Below are 18328 nucleotides of genomic sequence, written 5' to 3'. Positions count from 1 at the left end.
CCAAAGATTGACTCGAATCCGCAACCTCTAAATGAGTATGGAGAGACTATGCCATGTGAATTATAACTCATTAGCAAAACTCAACTATCAATTATCCATTAATCATTATGTATTGTGTATAAATACATGTGTTGTTTAACTCATTTTCAATGTGTATTTTGTATTTTCTTTTTTTACCAAAGATAGGGAGACTCGAACCCGCAACCTCTTAGATAAGTATGGGAAGGCTATGTCATTTGAACTATAACTCATTAGCATGTATTTTGTATGAGGAAGTATAGGAGCCAATGGAATATTTGTACAATGTGTACAATGGAGGTTTAAGGATGTCCGGTTCAGTATTAGAGATATAACCATTAGTGTTACTTTTTTCTATCAGCTTAAACTTTTGGAATGAGTAGTATCATGACATGGTATCAGAGCTCTAGATCCGAAGGGTCAAGAGTTCGAATTCGACCTTTGATGAACCCCAAAATCATATTTATTATCCCTGTATGGATAATGTTCATTTTTTAACTCAATAGCCCATTGTACACATTGTACAAATATTCCATTGGCTCCAAAGCAGGACTCATTTTGTATTTCAATATGTATCCTATACAGATAGTTATTTTTTATGTACATATAGCATGATTATTGTTATAATTAAATTTTATTATTGTAAAATATGATTAGGCTTTAAAATATATAATTTATAAATTAAGATACTAAAAAAATCAAAACACTAAAATAGTAATTTAAATAATAATATATAATTTAAAATTTTATTTTTTAAGTTTTATATTTTAAAAAATTGAGTAATTTTTTTTAACAATACAATTAAAATGTCTCTTTTCTTATATATATCACTAAATAATTATTTAAAAACTTACTTCTCATACAATTAGAAGCCAATTCTTATTGATATTCATAGTTGAGAAAGTTCTTTCAAATTAATGCAATGCTACGAGAAAAATTAAAGCTAATTTTAAAAGAAGATAAATAATACTCTTTCGAGTCGATTTCTAAGAAAGAACACCAATTTCATTTAAATTGATGATTGATAACTCTAATAACATCTACTATAAAATTTTTAAATTGACTATTAAATACCAAAAATTAAATAAAAAATTATTGTGAAGTCATATTTAATAATTTAATAAAAACAAATAAATATTATTTTGTACTATTCACAAAATTTTAAATTTTAGTGGAAGCACTTGTCCCTGATGACTAAAAATCTTTAAATATAAAATTATAAAAATATAAATTTATTTAAAATGAAAGTAATGTGATTAAGTGTAATTTACTTATATGTAATTAAAAAATAATGGAGTACTATGTATAGTAAAAAAATTGATATTATTAAAAGATAAAATTAAAATTTATTTTTATATATTGTTTTTGTTCCCAACGTTTTCGTTCTATTTAAGTCGCTAACGTTTTAAAATCATCTCAATTTTGTCCCGTCGTCAATTCTGTTAATGGATCCCTAACAGAGTAATAGTAGGACAACATTGAGCCAATTTTAAAACGTTAGGAACTTAAATAGGACGATTGAAACATTAGGAACAACTTTAGAATTTACCTCAAACATTGGGGAAAAAAATAATACTTTACTCTAATTGAATATCTGTTTATGACAATGTCTGGATATTATCTCGCTTGCCTATTGAATTTATTTTGTTTTGACACCTACATCGGGTAGGGGTGCACAAGACCCGGACCGGGCCCGGTGACTTCAGAGCTAATTTGATCCGGCTTCGTTATGGCCCGGTCAGACCCGAGGTTTCAATAGATGGCCCCAATTATTTATTAAATCAGGTTCGGGCTAAGTCTCGGGTCACCCGGTCTCGGCCCGTTGGACCCGTGTAGGCGTACAGTAAAAAAAATATATGCATTATTTTTTATTGTTTCTTGCCTTTGTGTTTAATGTCCACACTCCACAATTTCACTCTTCAGGGCTTCAGGCTTCACATTTCACAGCCCACAATATTTAGGGGTTAGGGCACAGCACACAACACACTCTCTCTCACTTTAAAAACGTTTCCCACTTTCCTTGAGGCGCAGCGCTATAGCCCCAACGGTCAGCGGAGAGCTCCTCCTCCACACTTCCATGTCATTTGTGCTTCTTAATCTTACCTCACTCTCTCCTTCACTACCAATCTTCTTTAATTTTTTTGCAGTCCCTTTTTTTACCTTCTTCCTCCTTCTCCACCAAGTCTAATCAACCACCACAACTGCTGACCATCAAACACCGCACGCACCAGTAACTCGCCTTCAATCACCTCTCAGAGACTTAGAATTTTCACCAACGTAGTGTTCATCGCAAGACGCATAGCAGGTAATTTGTTTTTGCTAAAAACCGTTGATTTTCATTTTTTTCTTGCAACTACTGGCCTATTGGGTGCTAAATATTTTACCTATTTTGTTTGTTTTGTTCATTTTTAGGAAGAACTAATGAAATTGTTGATATTTTTCTTGTCGTAATTGATTTAATTTTGAAAAAACCTAACAAAATTGATTTTTTGTGTTTAATTTTCTGGTTTGTATTTTGAGTACTTTAATTATGAATTTATGAGAATTATGGGCTAGACGAAAGTAGCAAGAAGTTGTTGATTAGAGATAGGAATTAACAATTGAGAGGAATTGGAAGTAGGAAAAATAATTTACAATTATAATTATTGGCTGCCTTAGCAAATTATTGGAAGTAGGAATAATAATTTTAGTTTTATAATTTGCACCGCTAATAATTATAATTGATCTCTTCCACTTCAAAATTGATTGTTATTTAAAAATTGAATTTTCTAGTTTGTGCACTTTATGTTATTGTGAGTAATGCTTAGCAGCTTTGGTGAATATTGAGTAATGCTAACTGCTCTGCCTCATTCCTCACGTGCATTTCAACCTACCTTCAATTATTATCTATGGCTCTATGCCTTACTTCACTTAAGTCTAACAATAATAAAAATGAGACTGACATACTTATGAATCTTTATTATTTGTTATGTTTTTTTTTTGGATTAGTAAATTAAACATTTAATTCTTTTTGCATTTGTTATTGTTAAATGATGAGACTAAACACTTGTTTAAGTATGCTCAGTTTTATTTAGATATATTGAATTTATGATCAGTTGTTTAAGTATGTTTAGTTTTTTTTAGATATATTGTTATATGAATCTTTTTTATGTTTAAAGAAACATAAATGGGAGGAGGAAATCCTAGTTGTATTGCAGTCCAAAGTACTGAGGACAATAAAGCTATGGACATAGAGTATGAGGTTGCTGCTGTTGAGGGACAGCAAGCTAATGAGGGACAGCAGGCTACTCGCAAGGAAAAAAGTCTTATGTTTGGACACATTTTAAACAGCTTCCATTTAGCGAGACCAATGGAGAGCATAAGGCCAAATGTAATCACTGTCGAAAAGTATATATATGTCATCCAACTAGACATGGCACAAATTCTTTGAATAAACACTTAAAAATTTCTCACAAGTGGATATTTACAAAAGCAGGCAAAAATGGGACACTTCATGGCTATATGCCTACGGTTGCTGAAGAATGTGAAGCCGGCAAAATTTTCAAAGTCAATGGCTATAGCTTGGAAGATTGTAGGAAGGCAATGGCTGAGTTTTTTATCCTTGATGAACATCCTTTTAAAGTGGTCGAAGGGATTGGGTTTCGCAAAATGATTAATCGATTTGAGCCAAGATTCACTGTACTATCCAAGATGACAATGTCAAGAGATTGCTTTCAGCTTTATTTATGAGAAGAAAAAACTTAAATCTTGGTTGGCAAAGTCATGTGCTCGAGTTTGTTTGACATCAGATTGTTGGACATCAAATCAAAATTATAGCTACATGAGTCTAACTACACATTTTGTTGATGACGAATGGAAGCTACAAAAGAGAATTCTCAACTTTTGCTTGATTGAGAACCACAAAGGAGAAACAATAGGGAGAGAAATTGAGACATGTTTGAGAGAGTGGAGAATTGAAAAGGTCTTCACAATCACATTAGACAATGCATCTTCAAATGATGGGGCTATCACTTACCTTCAAAGAAAATTAGCTGCAAGGGGTGGATTGGTGTGTGGAGGAAAATATTTGCAAATGAGGTGTTGTGCTCATGTTCTCAACTTGATAGTGAATGAAGGAATTAAAGAGCAACATGCCTCCATTGAAAGCATTTAGAATGCTGTTAGGTATGTTAGATCTTCTCTCCAAAGAATTAAAAAATTTAAAGAATACATTGAGGCTATGTTGATAGAGTCTAAAAGTCTTGTTTGTTTAGATGTTTCAATTAGATGGAATTCCACCTATCTAATGTTAGAACATGCTGAAAATTTTGAAAAAGCTTTTGATAGACTTTATAATCAAGAAATTGATTTTTTTAGATAGTTTGGAGAGGATAGTGGGGGTAAAAAGAAAGTTGGTCCACCCACGGTACTTGATTGGCAACATGTTAGGCTATTCATTGATTTTTTGAGAATCTTCTATGAGATTACTGTGTTTTTCATCTTCTTTACATGTTACTTCAAACAAATACTTTCATGAAATTGCATCTATAAATTCTCAACTAACATCTTGTAACCACAACAATTCTGAATTATTGGGAACTATGGCATGCTCTATGAAGGCTAAATACGATAAATATTGGGGACCAGTTGACAAGTTTAATCCTTTGATACTTGTTGCTGTTGTTTTAGATCCTCGATACAAACTTGATTATCTTTCTTGGTGTTTGGAGGATGTATATGATAAGGAAGTGGCTACTAGTATGACTAGTTTTGTAAAATTTACATTGGAGACATTGTACAAATTTTATTCAAAAGAAATTGTAGATAATAAAGTTCTTGATGATGGTGGCAGTTCCTCTAGAGCTTCTTTGGATGATAAAGATAGTAGTAGTCAGTCTAGTGCTAAGTGTGTTGCTACAAATAGAGTGAATTTTGTGGAAAAAATAAAAGAAGGAAAAAGCTAATGCAGATAACAAATCTGATGTTGAGAAATATTTAGCCGAAGATCCTGTGGATGTCGAAGATGAGAATTTTGATATATTGGCATGGTGGAAGTTAAATGGATCAAAATATAAAATTCTTTCTCCCATAGTCCATGATGTCTTTGGTATTCCAGTTTCAACTGTTGCATCTGAATCATGTTTTAGTACTGGTGGGCGTGTGGTTGATCTTTGCCGTAGCTCTTTGTCACAAAAAATGGCAGAAGCTTTAAACTGCACTCAAAGTTGGTTGTATCCTTCTAAGCAGATATTTGAAAAACTTGAGTTTGATCAATTTGATAGTAGTGATGGTGCACCACTATTTTGTAGTACATCTTGTGCTTAATTGAGTGGATTTTATCCACTATTCTCACACTTATTCATGTAAATTGCATGTTTTACATTTTCCTTCCTGATTTTGTGCTATCATTGAAAACATGTTTCTTTGGTCTTAATTTAGCTAATTTTAATCCTCTCTTATTACCATTCGATGCCATGATATGTGTGTTAAGTTTTTTCAGAGATTACAAGGCAGGAATAACTTAGAGAATGGAAAGAAAGCATGCAAAAGTGGAAGGAATACAAGAAGCTGAACGAACTGCAAAGCTGTCAGCCCTAAACTCTTTGCACTCAATTGACCATAACTTGAGCTACAGAGGTCCAAATGAGGCGGTTTTAGTTGCGTTGGAAAGCTAACATCCGGAGCTTTGCAACAATATATAATTTGATATAGTTTCCTTGCTGTTAGGCGACACGCACGCATAGATTGTGCCGCAGACAAGTGACACGTACGCGTGGGCGACGTGTACGCGTAACAAAGCCACATGCTGGACGTATCAGAAATCACTGGGGGCGATTTCTTGGCTATTTTTGACCCAGTTTTCGGCTCAGAAAATACATATTAGAGGCTACAGAGTGGGAAAATCCAGTCATTCATTCTTCACAACATTCATTCACATAATTTTAGGTTTTAGATGTAGTTTTCTAGAGAGAGAGGCTCTCTCCTCTTTCTAGGTTTTAGGATTTAGGATTTCTCTTAGTTTTAGGTTTATTTCTCTTTCAATCCAGGTTTAATGTTCCTTTAATTTAGTTTCTCTTCTACTTTTATTTATTCTATTACTTTAATTTATGAGTTTTCATGTTAGATTTGATTTCTCTTATTAATGCAATTTGAGGTATTTCATGTTTATTGTTTGTTTCTCCATTTGTTGTTATTGAATCTCTTGGCTTTGCTTGAGTAATTGGTGACACTTGAGTTATCAAACTCCTTTGTTGATGGATAATTGTTATGTTTGCTAGTTGATTTGAATTCCACTAACTCTAGTCTTTCTATAGGAGTTGACTAGGACTTGGGAAATCAAATTGATTTATCCACTTGACATACCTTCATAGTTAGAGGTTGACCAAGTGGGAGCAATGAATAATTCTCATCACAATTGATAAGGATAACTAGGATAGGACATCCAGCTCTCATACCTTGCCAAGAGCATTTCTAGTTATTAGTTTATTCCTTTTGCCATTTACTATTCTTGCTTCTTATCCTAAAAACCCCAAAATATACTTTTACATAACCAATAACAAGAACACTTCCCTGCAATTCTTTGAGAGATGACCCGAGGTTTAAATACTTTGGTTATCAATTTTATTAGGGGTTTGTTACTTGTGACAACCAAGTTTTTATACGAAAGGATTCTTGTTGGTTTAGAAGTTATACTTTCAACGAGAACTTATTTGTGAAATTCTAGACCACACAAAAGTCTGTTCGTAAAAAAATGGCGCCGTTGCCAAGGACTTGCAAACGTGTGCCTTATTATTGGTTATTGTAAATATTTGCTTTCCATATTTGCTTTTTGCTTGTTTGCTAGTTTTTGTTAGTTAAGTACTTAATTGCTTATTTTTATTAGTTTTTATTTTTATTTTCTTTAGCTACTATGAACTCTCACCTGTTTGGCTATGAGTCTGGTTACCATTCTATTGCAGGAAGAGGAGATTACAATGAGAACATGCATCAAGGTTGGAACAACCAAAGATGGGAGGCGCCACAAGGATTTGATCAGCCCTCTTGGCAATAAACTCCTCCGATGGGTTACAAGCAAAAACCATTCTGTGATGCATATCAAGGCAATGGTTATGGTGGACCTTTCCGTGACAATCAACACCCACCACACTATACCTATGAGCCCCCTCTTCAACATAACTTTAAACCACCACACTCACAAGCCGCCCACTACCAAACATCCTTCTATGATCCTAATCATTACCCACCATACCACCCATCTTATGAACCATACATAAAACCACCCCAATTTCACCTAATTACTCCCAAGAACCACCACTTCCATATGCACCATGTCCATATCCATCAATCCAAGAGTCTTATGATCCCAATTACGTTATCCAAGAGGAACAAGAGTCACGGGATCGCCTCAAGGACACACTGGATCAATTTCAAGCAACCGTTCATCAATTTGAGCAAGTGGTAAGCCGAAAAACACACGAAGCTTCCATAGATAAAGAATCTCAACTGGAGAACAAGGAATTGAAGTGTGTTGCACAACAAGTGGACAAGATGGAGAGTGTTGAACCACTACATCCTTATTATGATGGACCACCCTCATATCATGAACCTTCCCTCCTAGATAATAGACCCTCTTATCCATCCCGATCTCCCATGGATGACACTACAAATGTTCTTCTTTCAGAGGAAAGATAGATGCAAGGGAAAACACAGGAGTTCCAGGAGAATATGCTAAATTTCGCGGCCGCCTTGGGCGAGTTAATAAGTCGATTAGCCTCCCAACGGCTAGACACTCAAGGAACTCCCATAGCTACATATGAAGAATCTAATGAAGTGTGTAGCATGGAGGAGACACTAGAAACGCCAGTGGACAATGAGGAACGTGACTTTGTATGAGAACAAGTGGAGGAAGCTGCAATAGTTGAAGAGGAAAACATGGTTGAAGACTTAGGAGATGCTGAACCCCTATAGGAATCTAGAGCTGTGGAACATTCCCCCAAGAAGATTGAAATTGATGTTGAGGAGGATAGTGCACGACCTCCAAGACATGTTCCATATGAAGAATTGGACGGAATAGATCAAGAAACAAGTTTCCTTGGTGAAGATGATCATGGAGCAAGTCTACCTGTTAATGAATCCTTATCTACAATTGAACCCTCTCCCATGCCCTTGGTAAAAAATGAAGAAGAGATTGAATTGGAAGAAAGCTACCAAGAAGAAGCGGTTGCAATTGAAAAGTCTTGCAAAGAGGTGGAAGAATCCAAAGAAGAGCACAAGGAAATGGAGCTTGTAAGCCCAGTGGAAACACCTCTCCCAAACCCATTACCATCCAATACAATATTCAAGTGGGTAAAATTCTCATCCTTGACCTTTACTTTCCCACTTGAATATGGTTTACTTGAGACAGATGGTCAGCTTAGAGCTCTTTGTGGCTCTAAGAGTAAGAGGGAGATGGTTAGTAGTTGGCAACACAATCCTAGGTTCGTTGTGGTTGGGAGCGCAAAATTTAAATGCAATGGTTGGTGTAAAACTCGAATGAATGGGTCTAAGAAGCTATTTGGATGCCTTAGTGAGAATTCGGATTGCTTACCACCCGGATGGAATCATGATGATCAACTTGAAGACGGGTGTAGAATCAAGATTTGGGATCCAGGAATATATGAGGATCAATTTTGGGAGCTCAAAGCTTGTGAAGAACTCCATCAAAGCTTGAGGAATTTAGCTGGTATTGATAAAGCTTATTGGAAGCCCAAGCATTGGTGAAAGTTTCAAGACGAGTTCAAGCACAAGCCACCATGACAAGGAGCTCACCGAATGTCCAACTTAAGGACTTTAACTAAAAGTGCTAGGTGGGAGACATCCCACCATGGTATAATTGTCCCTTTTCATTCCTAGTTTTATTTTCTTTTGTTTTTCACAATATTCACTCATAATTTCTGTATAATCATCTACATTCTGTATTCTGCATTTTGCATTATATATATATATAAACAAAAAAGGGGGGAGATCGACGCGCAAGCGTCTACGACGCGCACGCGTCGTTTGTGTATGCGCACCTGAACAGAGAGTTACGTGAGAGACGCGCGGGAGGAATGCGTGGCGCACAAGCCACCCCACGCGTACGCGTGCCTCACGCGTACGCATGCCTCACGCGTATGCGTCCCCTGAAAAACGTTCAACCCATGCATAAGCGTCTGCGACGCGTATGCGTGCGCATGAAAAATTGGCGTAAAAGCGTGCTGAACAGAGAGTTGTGATGGTCCAGGGCTGGTACTATGCTAGAGGCACAACCTCACCCACGCGTACGCGTCCCTGACGTGTGCACGTACTTTTGCTTCCAGAACACCCACGAGTACGTGTTGGCGATGCTTACGCATCGAACGGCCAACTCAGTCTTCACGCGTACGCGTGATGCCCACGCGCACATCATACCCCGTTTTTCATTCCCTTCTCCTTTCTTCTCTCGTTGCCCCTTCTTTTCTTCCCCCCATCTACTCTGTCCCCCTTCTTTCCATTATTGCATTTATTTATTTCATGTTACCTTAGTTATCTATGAGTTCTTCTCATGCATTTTTATGCTGGTATTGGAATTTTATTTGGGTACTATTTTATTATTTTGAACCTGTGGATATTATAAGGATTGATTTGACAATTGACATTTAAGTTTGGCTCTCATATATATTTGGACTCATTCTTTTCATTTTTATTCTCACATTGCACTCCACATGTATTTGGGGTTATCATTCACAATTGTCATCATAACAAGTGCTCTTTAGTTTGGAACATTTATTACTTGATGCTTAAGTTATGCTTCTCATGCCTGTTACTTGTATGTTTTTACCCTCCTGCATCTTATTATTCTGAATTGCCTACATGATCTAAATTGATGTCTTACCTACATGTTGTAGCTACCATGTATTTAAGCCATTATCTTTTCTTTGGCATTCATTATCACTTGGAATTTTCTCCCTTCCAGTCTTAGTTATCTATATTTCACACTCTTCCTTTTTCTTCTTCCTTAGGCATTGGTACCAAGAAAGGAAAAGAGAAGGGCACTGACAAGACACCAGCAAGGAGTGGAACCAAGAGACCTCCAGCTAAGGCGCCTCCATCTACAAGCGTCAGTTGGAGCTACCCGTCCACTTGCACATCTTAGCATGCACCGATGATGATGCAAGCTTTAAGTGTGGGGAGGTCGATACCAACTTCCAGGGGTTAGTTACCTTCTTTTCAACACCATTGTTTAATTTTCTTTGTAGTTCATTGTTGCATTTGCATGTTTGATTGCATGTTTGTTTGATTTTTGTGCATATTTTACCATTGCTTGGTTAAAGTAATGAGTTTCTTTTCAAGACCCTTTTTACAATTTTTCACTAATTTAAATTAAAAATTTGTGTTAAACTTGTTTGAAGCTTGTATTTGGAACATAGTTTATAGCTAAGAACACACAACCTATGAGACTTGAGCTTAATTATATGGTTACATTATTTAGCCATAAATTTTTGTTCTTGTGTATTTTCTTCTCTATGATTGTAATCTATATTTTTTCATTCTATATGTCCATTGTTTAGTGTATTTACATGCTTGCATATGATTGAGACCATCATTTGTTGTTAGCTCACTTATCCCAAATAGCCTACCCTTTCAATCACCTTTGTTTGCCACCTTGAGCCTTTTAATCCCCGTTTGTTCTATATTTTACCACATCACTAGTCTTAAGCAGAAAAATAATTAATTACCCCAAATGAATCTTTGGTTAGCTTAAGTTAGAGATTGTGTGCCAATTAAGTGTGGGAAACTATGGAAACTTGGGTTGATGAAAGTATACAGTGTTTTATTAACAAAATATTGGGAATTTGGGTACCTACTCATGTGAGACCAGAAAAATTAAAAACTCATGTGCATTGATATGTTATGTTTGCTTTAAAAAAAAAAGGAAAAGAGAAAAACCAAAAATATTCAAATAATTAAGTAAACAAGTGAATAAGGGGACAAAATTACCCCAATGTTAAGTTTAATAAATGATCAATGCATATGTGATAAAATTGAAGAAAAGTTGATACATGAGTATGTAATGCAAAAGTGGGAATTTTGGTTAGCTAGGCAAGATTTTAGAGTTACATAGAGTGTGTATGTGTGTTAGGTGAGAGCTTAGGTTAATCAAAGATTCATATTTTAGCTCACATGGCCATACATATATCCTCACCCTTACCTTAGTCCCATTATAACCTTGAAAAGACCTCATGATGTTTGCATTGGTATACTAAATACTTTTTGATTGGTTAGATGAAGAACAAAGTTTTAGAAAGCATGATTAGAGAAGAGTAGAGTGATTGACCCTAGACACTTGAGAGATTAGAGTGCATATACACTTCTTGTGAGGGTTCAATGCTTAATTCTATGTTCACTGTTTTCATGAGCTATCTTCTTACAAGTTTACTTGTCTTTTATTGTATAATTTGAATTAGTGAAATCTGATTTATGTTTGTCTTGAAGAGCTTATTTCTTTTAACCAAGTAGATAGAAATATCTTAGCACATAGTTGCATTTATAGGTTGCATCTCATACTTTCTACCATTCTTCTTCACTCTTATAGCTTCTCTTGAGCTTTGCATGAGGACATGCTAATGTTTAAGTGTGGAGAGATTTGATGCACCACTATTTCATGGTACAATTTATACTTCATTGAGTGGATTTTATCCACTATTCTCACACTTATTCATAGAAATAGCATGTTTTACATTTTCCTTCCTGATTTTGTGCTATGATTGAAAACATGCTTCTTTGGCCTTAATTTTGCTATGTTTAATTATCCCTTATTACCATTCGATGCCTTGATATGTGTGTTAAGTGTTTTCAAGGTTTATAGGGCAGGAATGGCTTAGAGGATGGAAAGGAAGCATGCAAAAGTGGAAGCAATAGAAGAAACTGAAGGAATTGCTGACCTGTCCAGCCTGACCTCTTCGTACTAAATCGACCATAACTTGAGCTACAAAGGTCCAAATGAGGCGGTTTTAGTTGTGTTGGAAAGCTAACATTCGGGACTTCGCAACGATATATAATTTGCCAAATTTGATCTGACGTTTAGGGATGCGCACGCGCAAAGCACGCCTACGCGTGACCTAGCGAAAGTTCAATCCACGTGTACGCGTGGACGACGCATACGCGTGACAGAACGCCGTGCTGAACGTATCAAAAATCGTTGAGGGCAATTTCTGGGCTATTTTTGACCCAATTTTCGACCCAGAAAATACATATTAAAGGCTACAGAGTGGGGAAATCCAGTCATTCATCGATCACAACTTCTCATTTACACAATTTTAGGTTTTAGATGTAGTTTTCTAGAGAGATAGGCTCTCTCCTCTCTCTAGGTTTTAGGATTTAAGATTTTATGCTTTTGAGTTGGATATTAACAGAGTTACTACCTCCGTTGAATTTTTTATCATTCTAGTTTGTTTCCTTTTTCCCTTGCTCTTTCATATCCTTAATCTCTGTTCAGAATTACAATTGGATTGTTTTTAAGATTTATTAATGCAAGAAGTATTTTTCCATTTAATTTTATTATTTGTTTAATTGCCATGTCTTCTTTCTATTCCCTTCACATGTATGCAAAATTGGCATCCATGTCAATGGAGTAGGCTCTCAACTTGACGTTGGAGTTAGATTAATATTTGAGACCCTTGAGTTGGAATACTTAAGAGTTAATTGGTAATTGGAAGTTGTTGGCCAACTTTCTAGTTACTAACACTAACCCTTCCCAAGGGAGAGGATTAGGACTTGTGAATAGAAGTTGGCTCCCAACTTACTTGACTTTCCTTTAATCAGTAAAGGATAACCAAGTAGAATAGCAACCTCTTACCATTACACTTGGGAATATCCAACAAGGATAGAACTTCAGATTAATCTTCTCCTAGTCAAGGCTTTATGTGCCCATTGCCCAAACTCCAAATTTCCCAGAAAACGCATAACCAATAATAAATACACTTCCCTGCAATTCCTTGAGAGACGACCCGATGTTTAAATACTTTGGTTATTATTTTTATTGGGTTTTCTTAAGTGATAACCAAACTTTTATACGAAAGGATTCTTGTTGGTTTAGAAGCTATACTTTCAACGAGAACTTATTTGTGAATTCTAGACTACACAAATATCCGTTCGTCAAGTGGCAAGATTGTTAATGGTATATTTAATTTATGATGTCTTTATTTTTTTCATTATTTAATTTAATTTATATGATAATCTTGAGAGACTAATTTTTATATTTTGCAGATGTTACTAACACATCCACACAACAAGAATCAAGTTCACAACCTTGAGAGCAAGCTACGAATCAAATGAATTTTATTCTGTAGTTGTTTGCTACTTAATAGTTTGTTGTTATTGGTTGGTATGACACTATAAATTATTATTATTATGTTAATCTTGCGTTGGTTGTTAACTTTGTTTTAATTGTCTTTTAAACTTTGAATGTTTAGTGTGTAATTGACATAATTATTATTATTAAATTTTAAATTATTATTATTATTAGATTCTAAATTATTATTATGTGAATGTTGCAATGTTATGGAATAATTATTTTCCAAAATTTAGAGGTTCAAAAGATGTAGAATCTAATTTTTGGTGATGTCGTGATAAAGTTGATTAAGATCCGGGCTTCACCCGGTCTAGACCCGGCTTAAGTGTGGCCCGAAAGTAACACGATTTCATTGGGTCTAAGGCCGGATAAGGGTCTCATAAATAGACCCAGTCATTATTTAGGGTCAGATTCGGGTCACGGCGAACCTAGCTTCACCTGACCCCATGTGCACCCCTAGCACCGGGTAAGAACGGAGGTTTCATCCTGCTTGTTTCGTGGTTGCGGTATGACGTGGGGACGACGATACGTAATGCCTATATTCTCTCAGATGAAAGGTGAAACGACACTCTCCATTGATGTAAGACGACAACCTCTGTTGTTTGACACGTTTATAACTCTGGGAGAAGGTGAGACGACATTCTCCGTTGAGTTAATGGTATCATGATTGATAATTCCTCCTGTAATGCGCACCGAGATACCGATCCATGGTGTCAACCAGATTTTGTGTTGGGTTTGGCGTAATAACCGACACGTGAGCTCATGGATAGTAGGACAGGCATGCATCATCTAAATTTATGTGACATTATTTGAGTTTGTTTATTGTATTTGGTTTGCCTATGTGATTAATTTTCTACTTAACTGTTATTTGCTCTATTTGATGTATTTGTTTTTGTTTGTGGTTGATTTTCCTACTTGTGTTTGCTACTACTATTAAAATCATTGAGATAATGAGAAGACTAATGACTTGTATTGAGGGGAATTGAAAATCTAAGATCATTAATTAGTTGAGTTTTTAGATTTTGATTATCCTGTTTGGTTTAGAAGAACCCTAGGCTTGAATTTTGGGTTGTTTTGAGTATAGGATTGCCTAGCGGGTTCATGTCTTTTGACATAATCTCTATTTGGAATTATTACCCTACTGGAAACCTTTTAATTCTCACCCGTTTTGGTAATTGTTTATTTTACAGATACATCACGTGATGCACCTTGTTGAGTGTGTTGGTTTTCTCTTGGAAGTGAATATTGTCTTTTGAAATTTTCATTTTGCTTTAGATGTTATTGTTCTCCACTTTTGTACATTGTAATTGTATATCCCTCTTAGAGGTTGATTATAGAGAAACAAGCTGTATTTTGTATTTTTTTAGGATGTATTATACTATTTAGCCGGTTTTGTCTTCGTAGGTTGAGACTAGTATTGATATGTATCTCCTTTTAAATCCTATGTATATATTTATATGTTTCGCTCTTTTTTATATGTCGACACTTGTTATTCTTCAACGTTTCAAATGTAATACAATTTTTGTGTTGTTATTTTTTTATAAGCTCCTAGCTATATTATTATCTTTTAAATATATGTATTTTAAATATATGTATGTATTTTGTTTTCAAACATCATAATGTCTCACCATTCCTGATCTATGACTATTGCATAAAGTTTTGTGCGATAAAATTTTACAAAATACACGAGTTATACATGGCTGCATTATTACTAATTTAGGCATGAAGTGAAGGATCACATTTTTGTACTTTATTATTTATTTGGTTGTCATTGTAAACCAAATAAGTATAGATATATTTCTTTTACAATTTGAATAAGATAAGTAATACAATTTTGCTAATACTTATCTTATTGGTAACCAATATATGTAAAAGACTATATTTATGTGTATAATATCTTTCTTGTCTATAATGACAATGAAATAAGATTATTGGACAACTAAAACTAAAGTATTTGAAATATAATATATTTCTTGTCTCTCGGTGTGGTGTGAGTTGCGCTTATTTTTAAATACTCTTATATATATATATATATATATTTGAAAATATAAATTTTCTTATATACATTACAATATTTTTGAGCTATTGCAACATGTAGTACAGACAACACTTAAAAAATATTGTCTATAATAATCAAAAACAACTTTTAAAATTTATTGCAAAAGAATAAGGCTATTGTAACTCTTTATTAACTAACGTGTCATAAGCGTTCTCTTTGATCAATTAGAAAACATGTAAAAAGCATTACTTTAGTAAATTAATCAAGCAACGCTTATGGTTTTCATATATTACCCTTTATGAAAGATGCTTTTAAATTTTTAACAGACTTCTCATTATAATCGTTGCCTAAAATAATTCAATATTTTCTTTTAAAATTTTACGCGTCCCTCTAAATATTTTAAGCAGAACAGCATACATTCATCACCTGGTTCACTCCTGTTACTAAATCGTGATACTCTTCCTTCTTCTTCTGTGTTGTCCTTGTTGTTATTTTCTCTTTTTGCTGCTGCTGTTGTTACTGTGGTTTGAGGAGCGAAATTCGATCTCATATGCTTTGTTCATGTTGTGGCTCGCTTTGATTTACCTCATTTGTTACCGAATTCAGTGATTTCTTCACCACCGTTAGGGATCGAGCCTTCGAGTTCATCTTGGAAGGTTCTTTCGAGTGGATGCGCCAGCTCCATGGAGGCTTGTTCGGACGGCGCGTGTGAGTTTCATGGTTGATTGTGGAGGCGCGTTGGTCTTCGATCTCTCCCAGACGAACGCTTGGATGGCGTTCAGAATCAAAATCATGAATAACCTAAATCCCTAACCCCAACCCTAACACAATTTTTCCAATTTCACAACACTGATGTGCGTGTAAAACCTGGTTAATTAACGGCTAATTAACCCATAAATGAGAATTTATTCTAGAAAGCCCAAAATGTGATTTTTATGGTTAAATATGATAGAGGAGATTGAGACGAGAATTTTGGTACCAATTTTATATAATTCGGACCAAGATTGGACCGAACGGGCCAAACCGGGCCAATTGGACCCAAAGTGGGCCCTTGGCCCAACATAACTTAACCAAAACCCTAGTTTTCAGCACTCTCTCTCCTCATTTGTTACACACACAAGCTGAAATTTGAGAGAAAGGGAGGAAGAACACTCTCTCAAGTTCTCTCCCTTGGTTGATCTTCAAACCATCATAATCTTCAAACCACCATAACTTTTGATCTAGAGCTCCGATTGCCGCTCCATTTGTGGCCATGCGTTCACCGCAGAGAGCTCTACAAAACCCATACAATCAATCTTGAGGTAAGCCACAAGTTTCTGTTCGAAATCTCAGCCCTTATTTTCGAGTTTCATGGGTGAAATATTGAGATTTTGGGTTCTTTGATGTTATAGGACCCAACTCTCTTGAAGGGGAAGATTAATCTTGTCTCCTTGGACCTTGGGTGTGGTAAGGTTCCTAACCCTAGTGTATTTTGTTGTTTTATGATGTTTGGGTTTTGAGATGTTGTGTATGGGTATGATGGTTGTGGCTTAGGATGTGTATGTGTGGATATTAGAGCTTGATTGGTGACTTTGAAAAGCTTGAAAAGGGTTTGGTGGTGAAAAATCTGTTCTTGGAGGTGTTGAGGCCTTGAAAGCTTGTGGATAAGTGATTATATATGATGTGGTCATATATGTGATGATGATTATTGATGCCTTGGTGGTATGATGTATGAGAAATATGCATGTTGTGATATATGCTTGATGATTGGTTATGGTTGAATTGTGGGTTGAACCATGTTTATGGTGAGTATGATGTTGATTGTGTACAATAATGAATTATTGGGATTGGTGTTATTGGATTTGGCATGAGGAAGAGTATATGATATGTCAATATGTTTGAGTTTGAGCCACTTGGGTGAAGTGGGTTAAATTGATGAGATAGTGATTTTGTAATTTGTGGTAAAGTGTCAATGTGTGAGTTGAGGAGGCTTGATGTTGAAATTGATATATTTTGATTGATTTCAAAGAAAAGGGATGAAAATGGCATGTTTTGATTGATTTCGAAAAGAATTGGAAATGGCTTGTATTGAAAATGGCACTTTGTGGTTTTTATGAAAAACATGGTTTTGGGCACACTTTGGTGGGACATAACTTGGACTACGGATCTCTGTTTTGTGCCAAATCTATTTAGAAATGAAATTGGATCCGGAATGTCCATGCCGTTCAAAGAACGGGTGAAAAATGATTTAAAATGAGAAAGTTATGTCCGTCGGGAGATTGGGGTTTAAATTGGTGAATTCTGCAGCTTTTAACTTAGAAAATTTTTAGCAGAATGACCCCTTGCGCGTGGGCGCACTTGGCGCGTGCGCGCCGTTCTTCCGGAAAATGCCATCCACGCGTGAGCGTGATGTGCGCGGGCGCGCCGATGGTGCTGCACCCAATGCCCAGCCATTTCCAGAGAGTTATGCCAGAACTGTGCCAGTGTTGTGCCTGGGGCACGAGAACACCCACGCGTACGCGTGGTTGACGCGTACGCGTGGTTGACGCGTACGCGTCGATTGGCAAAGTTTTAATCCACGCGTTAGCGTGCATGATGCTTGCGCGTCGATGAAGTTTTTGAGGCCATCCACGCGTGCGCGTGGAGTGCGCGTACGCGCGGACCTGTTTTCATCCCAAAGTTGATTTTTGAGTTTTAAAAGCCAAATTTCATACTTCTAAGCCTCCGATCTAACCACTTATATCTTAAATCATTATGATATACCTAGCTATGAGAGAAGGAGCTAGTGGATGTGGTAACTTGCGGGTGAAGCAAGGGAAAATGAATAATCAATGAGGATCATTGATGATTATGTGAGATGTGGAGGATGGTGGTGGAAGTGCTTGTTATGCCATTGGCCGAAGAGCCGTAATTGTTTATGAATATTGGCTGGTTCTGGATTGAACCGTGAGCCGGAATAGCTGTGTATGCTATGAATATTGGCTGGACCGTGAGCCGGAATG

General features: G+C 35.9%; 1 protein-coding gene across 5 annotated transcripts in view; it reads right to left on the bottom strand.

Annotated features, from left to right (window-relative positions):
- LOC107474219 (actin-related protein 2/3 complex subunit 2B) overlaps nt 1-18328 on the bottom strand; it is a 39247-nt gene that overhangs the window by 5436 nt on the left and 15483 nt on the right. The window lies entirely within an intron of this gene.

The sequence above is a fragment of the Arachis duranensis genome, chromosome 2 (genome assembly GCF_000817695.3).
Source record: "Arachis duranensis cultivar V14167 chromosome 2, aradu.V14167.gnm2.J7QH, whole genome shotgun sequence".
In the NCBI taxonomy this organism is placed as follows: domain Eukaryota; kingdom Viridiplantae; phylum Streptophyta; class Magnoliopsida; order Fabales; family Fabaceae; genus Arachis; species Arachis duranensis.
The sequence above is the reverse complement of the archived record's forward strand: the minus strand, read 5'-3'. Positions and strand labels throughout refer to the sequence as shown.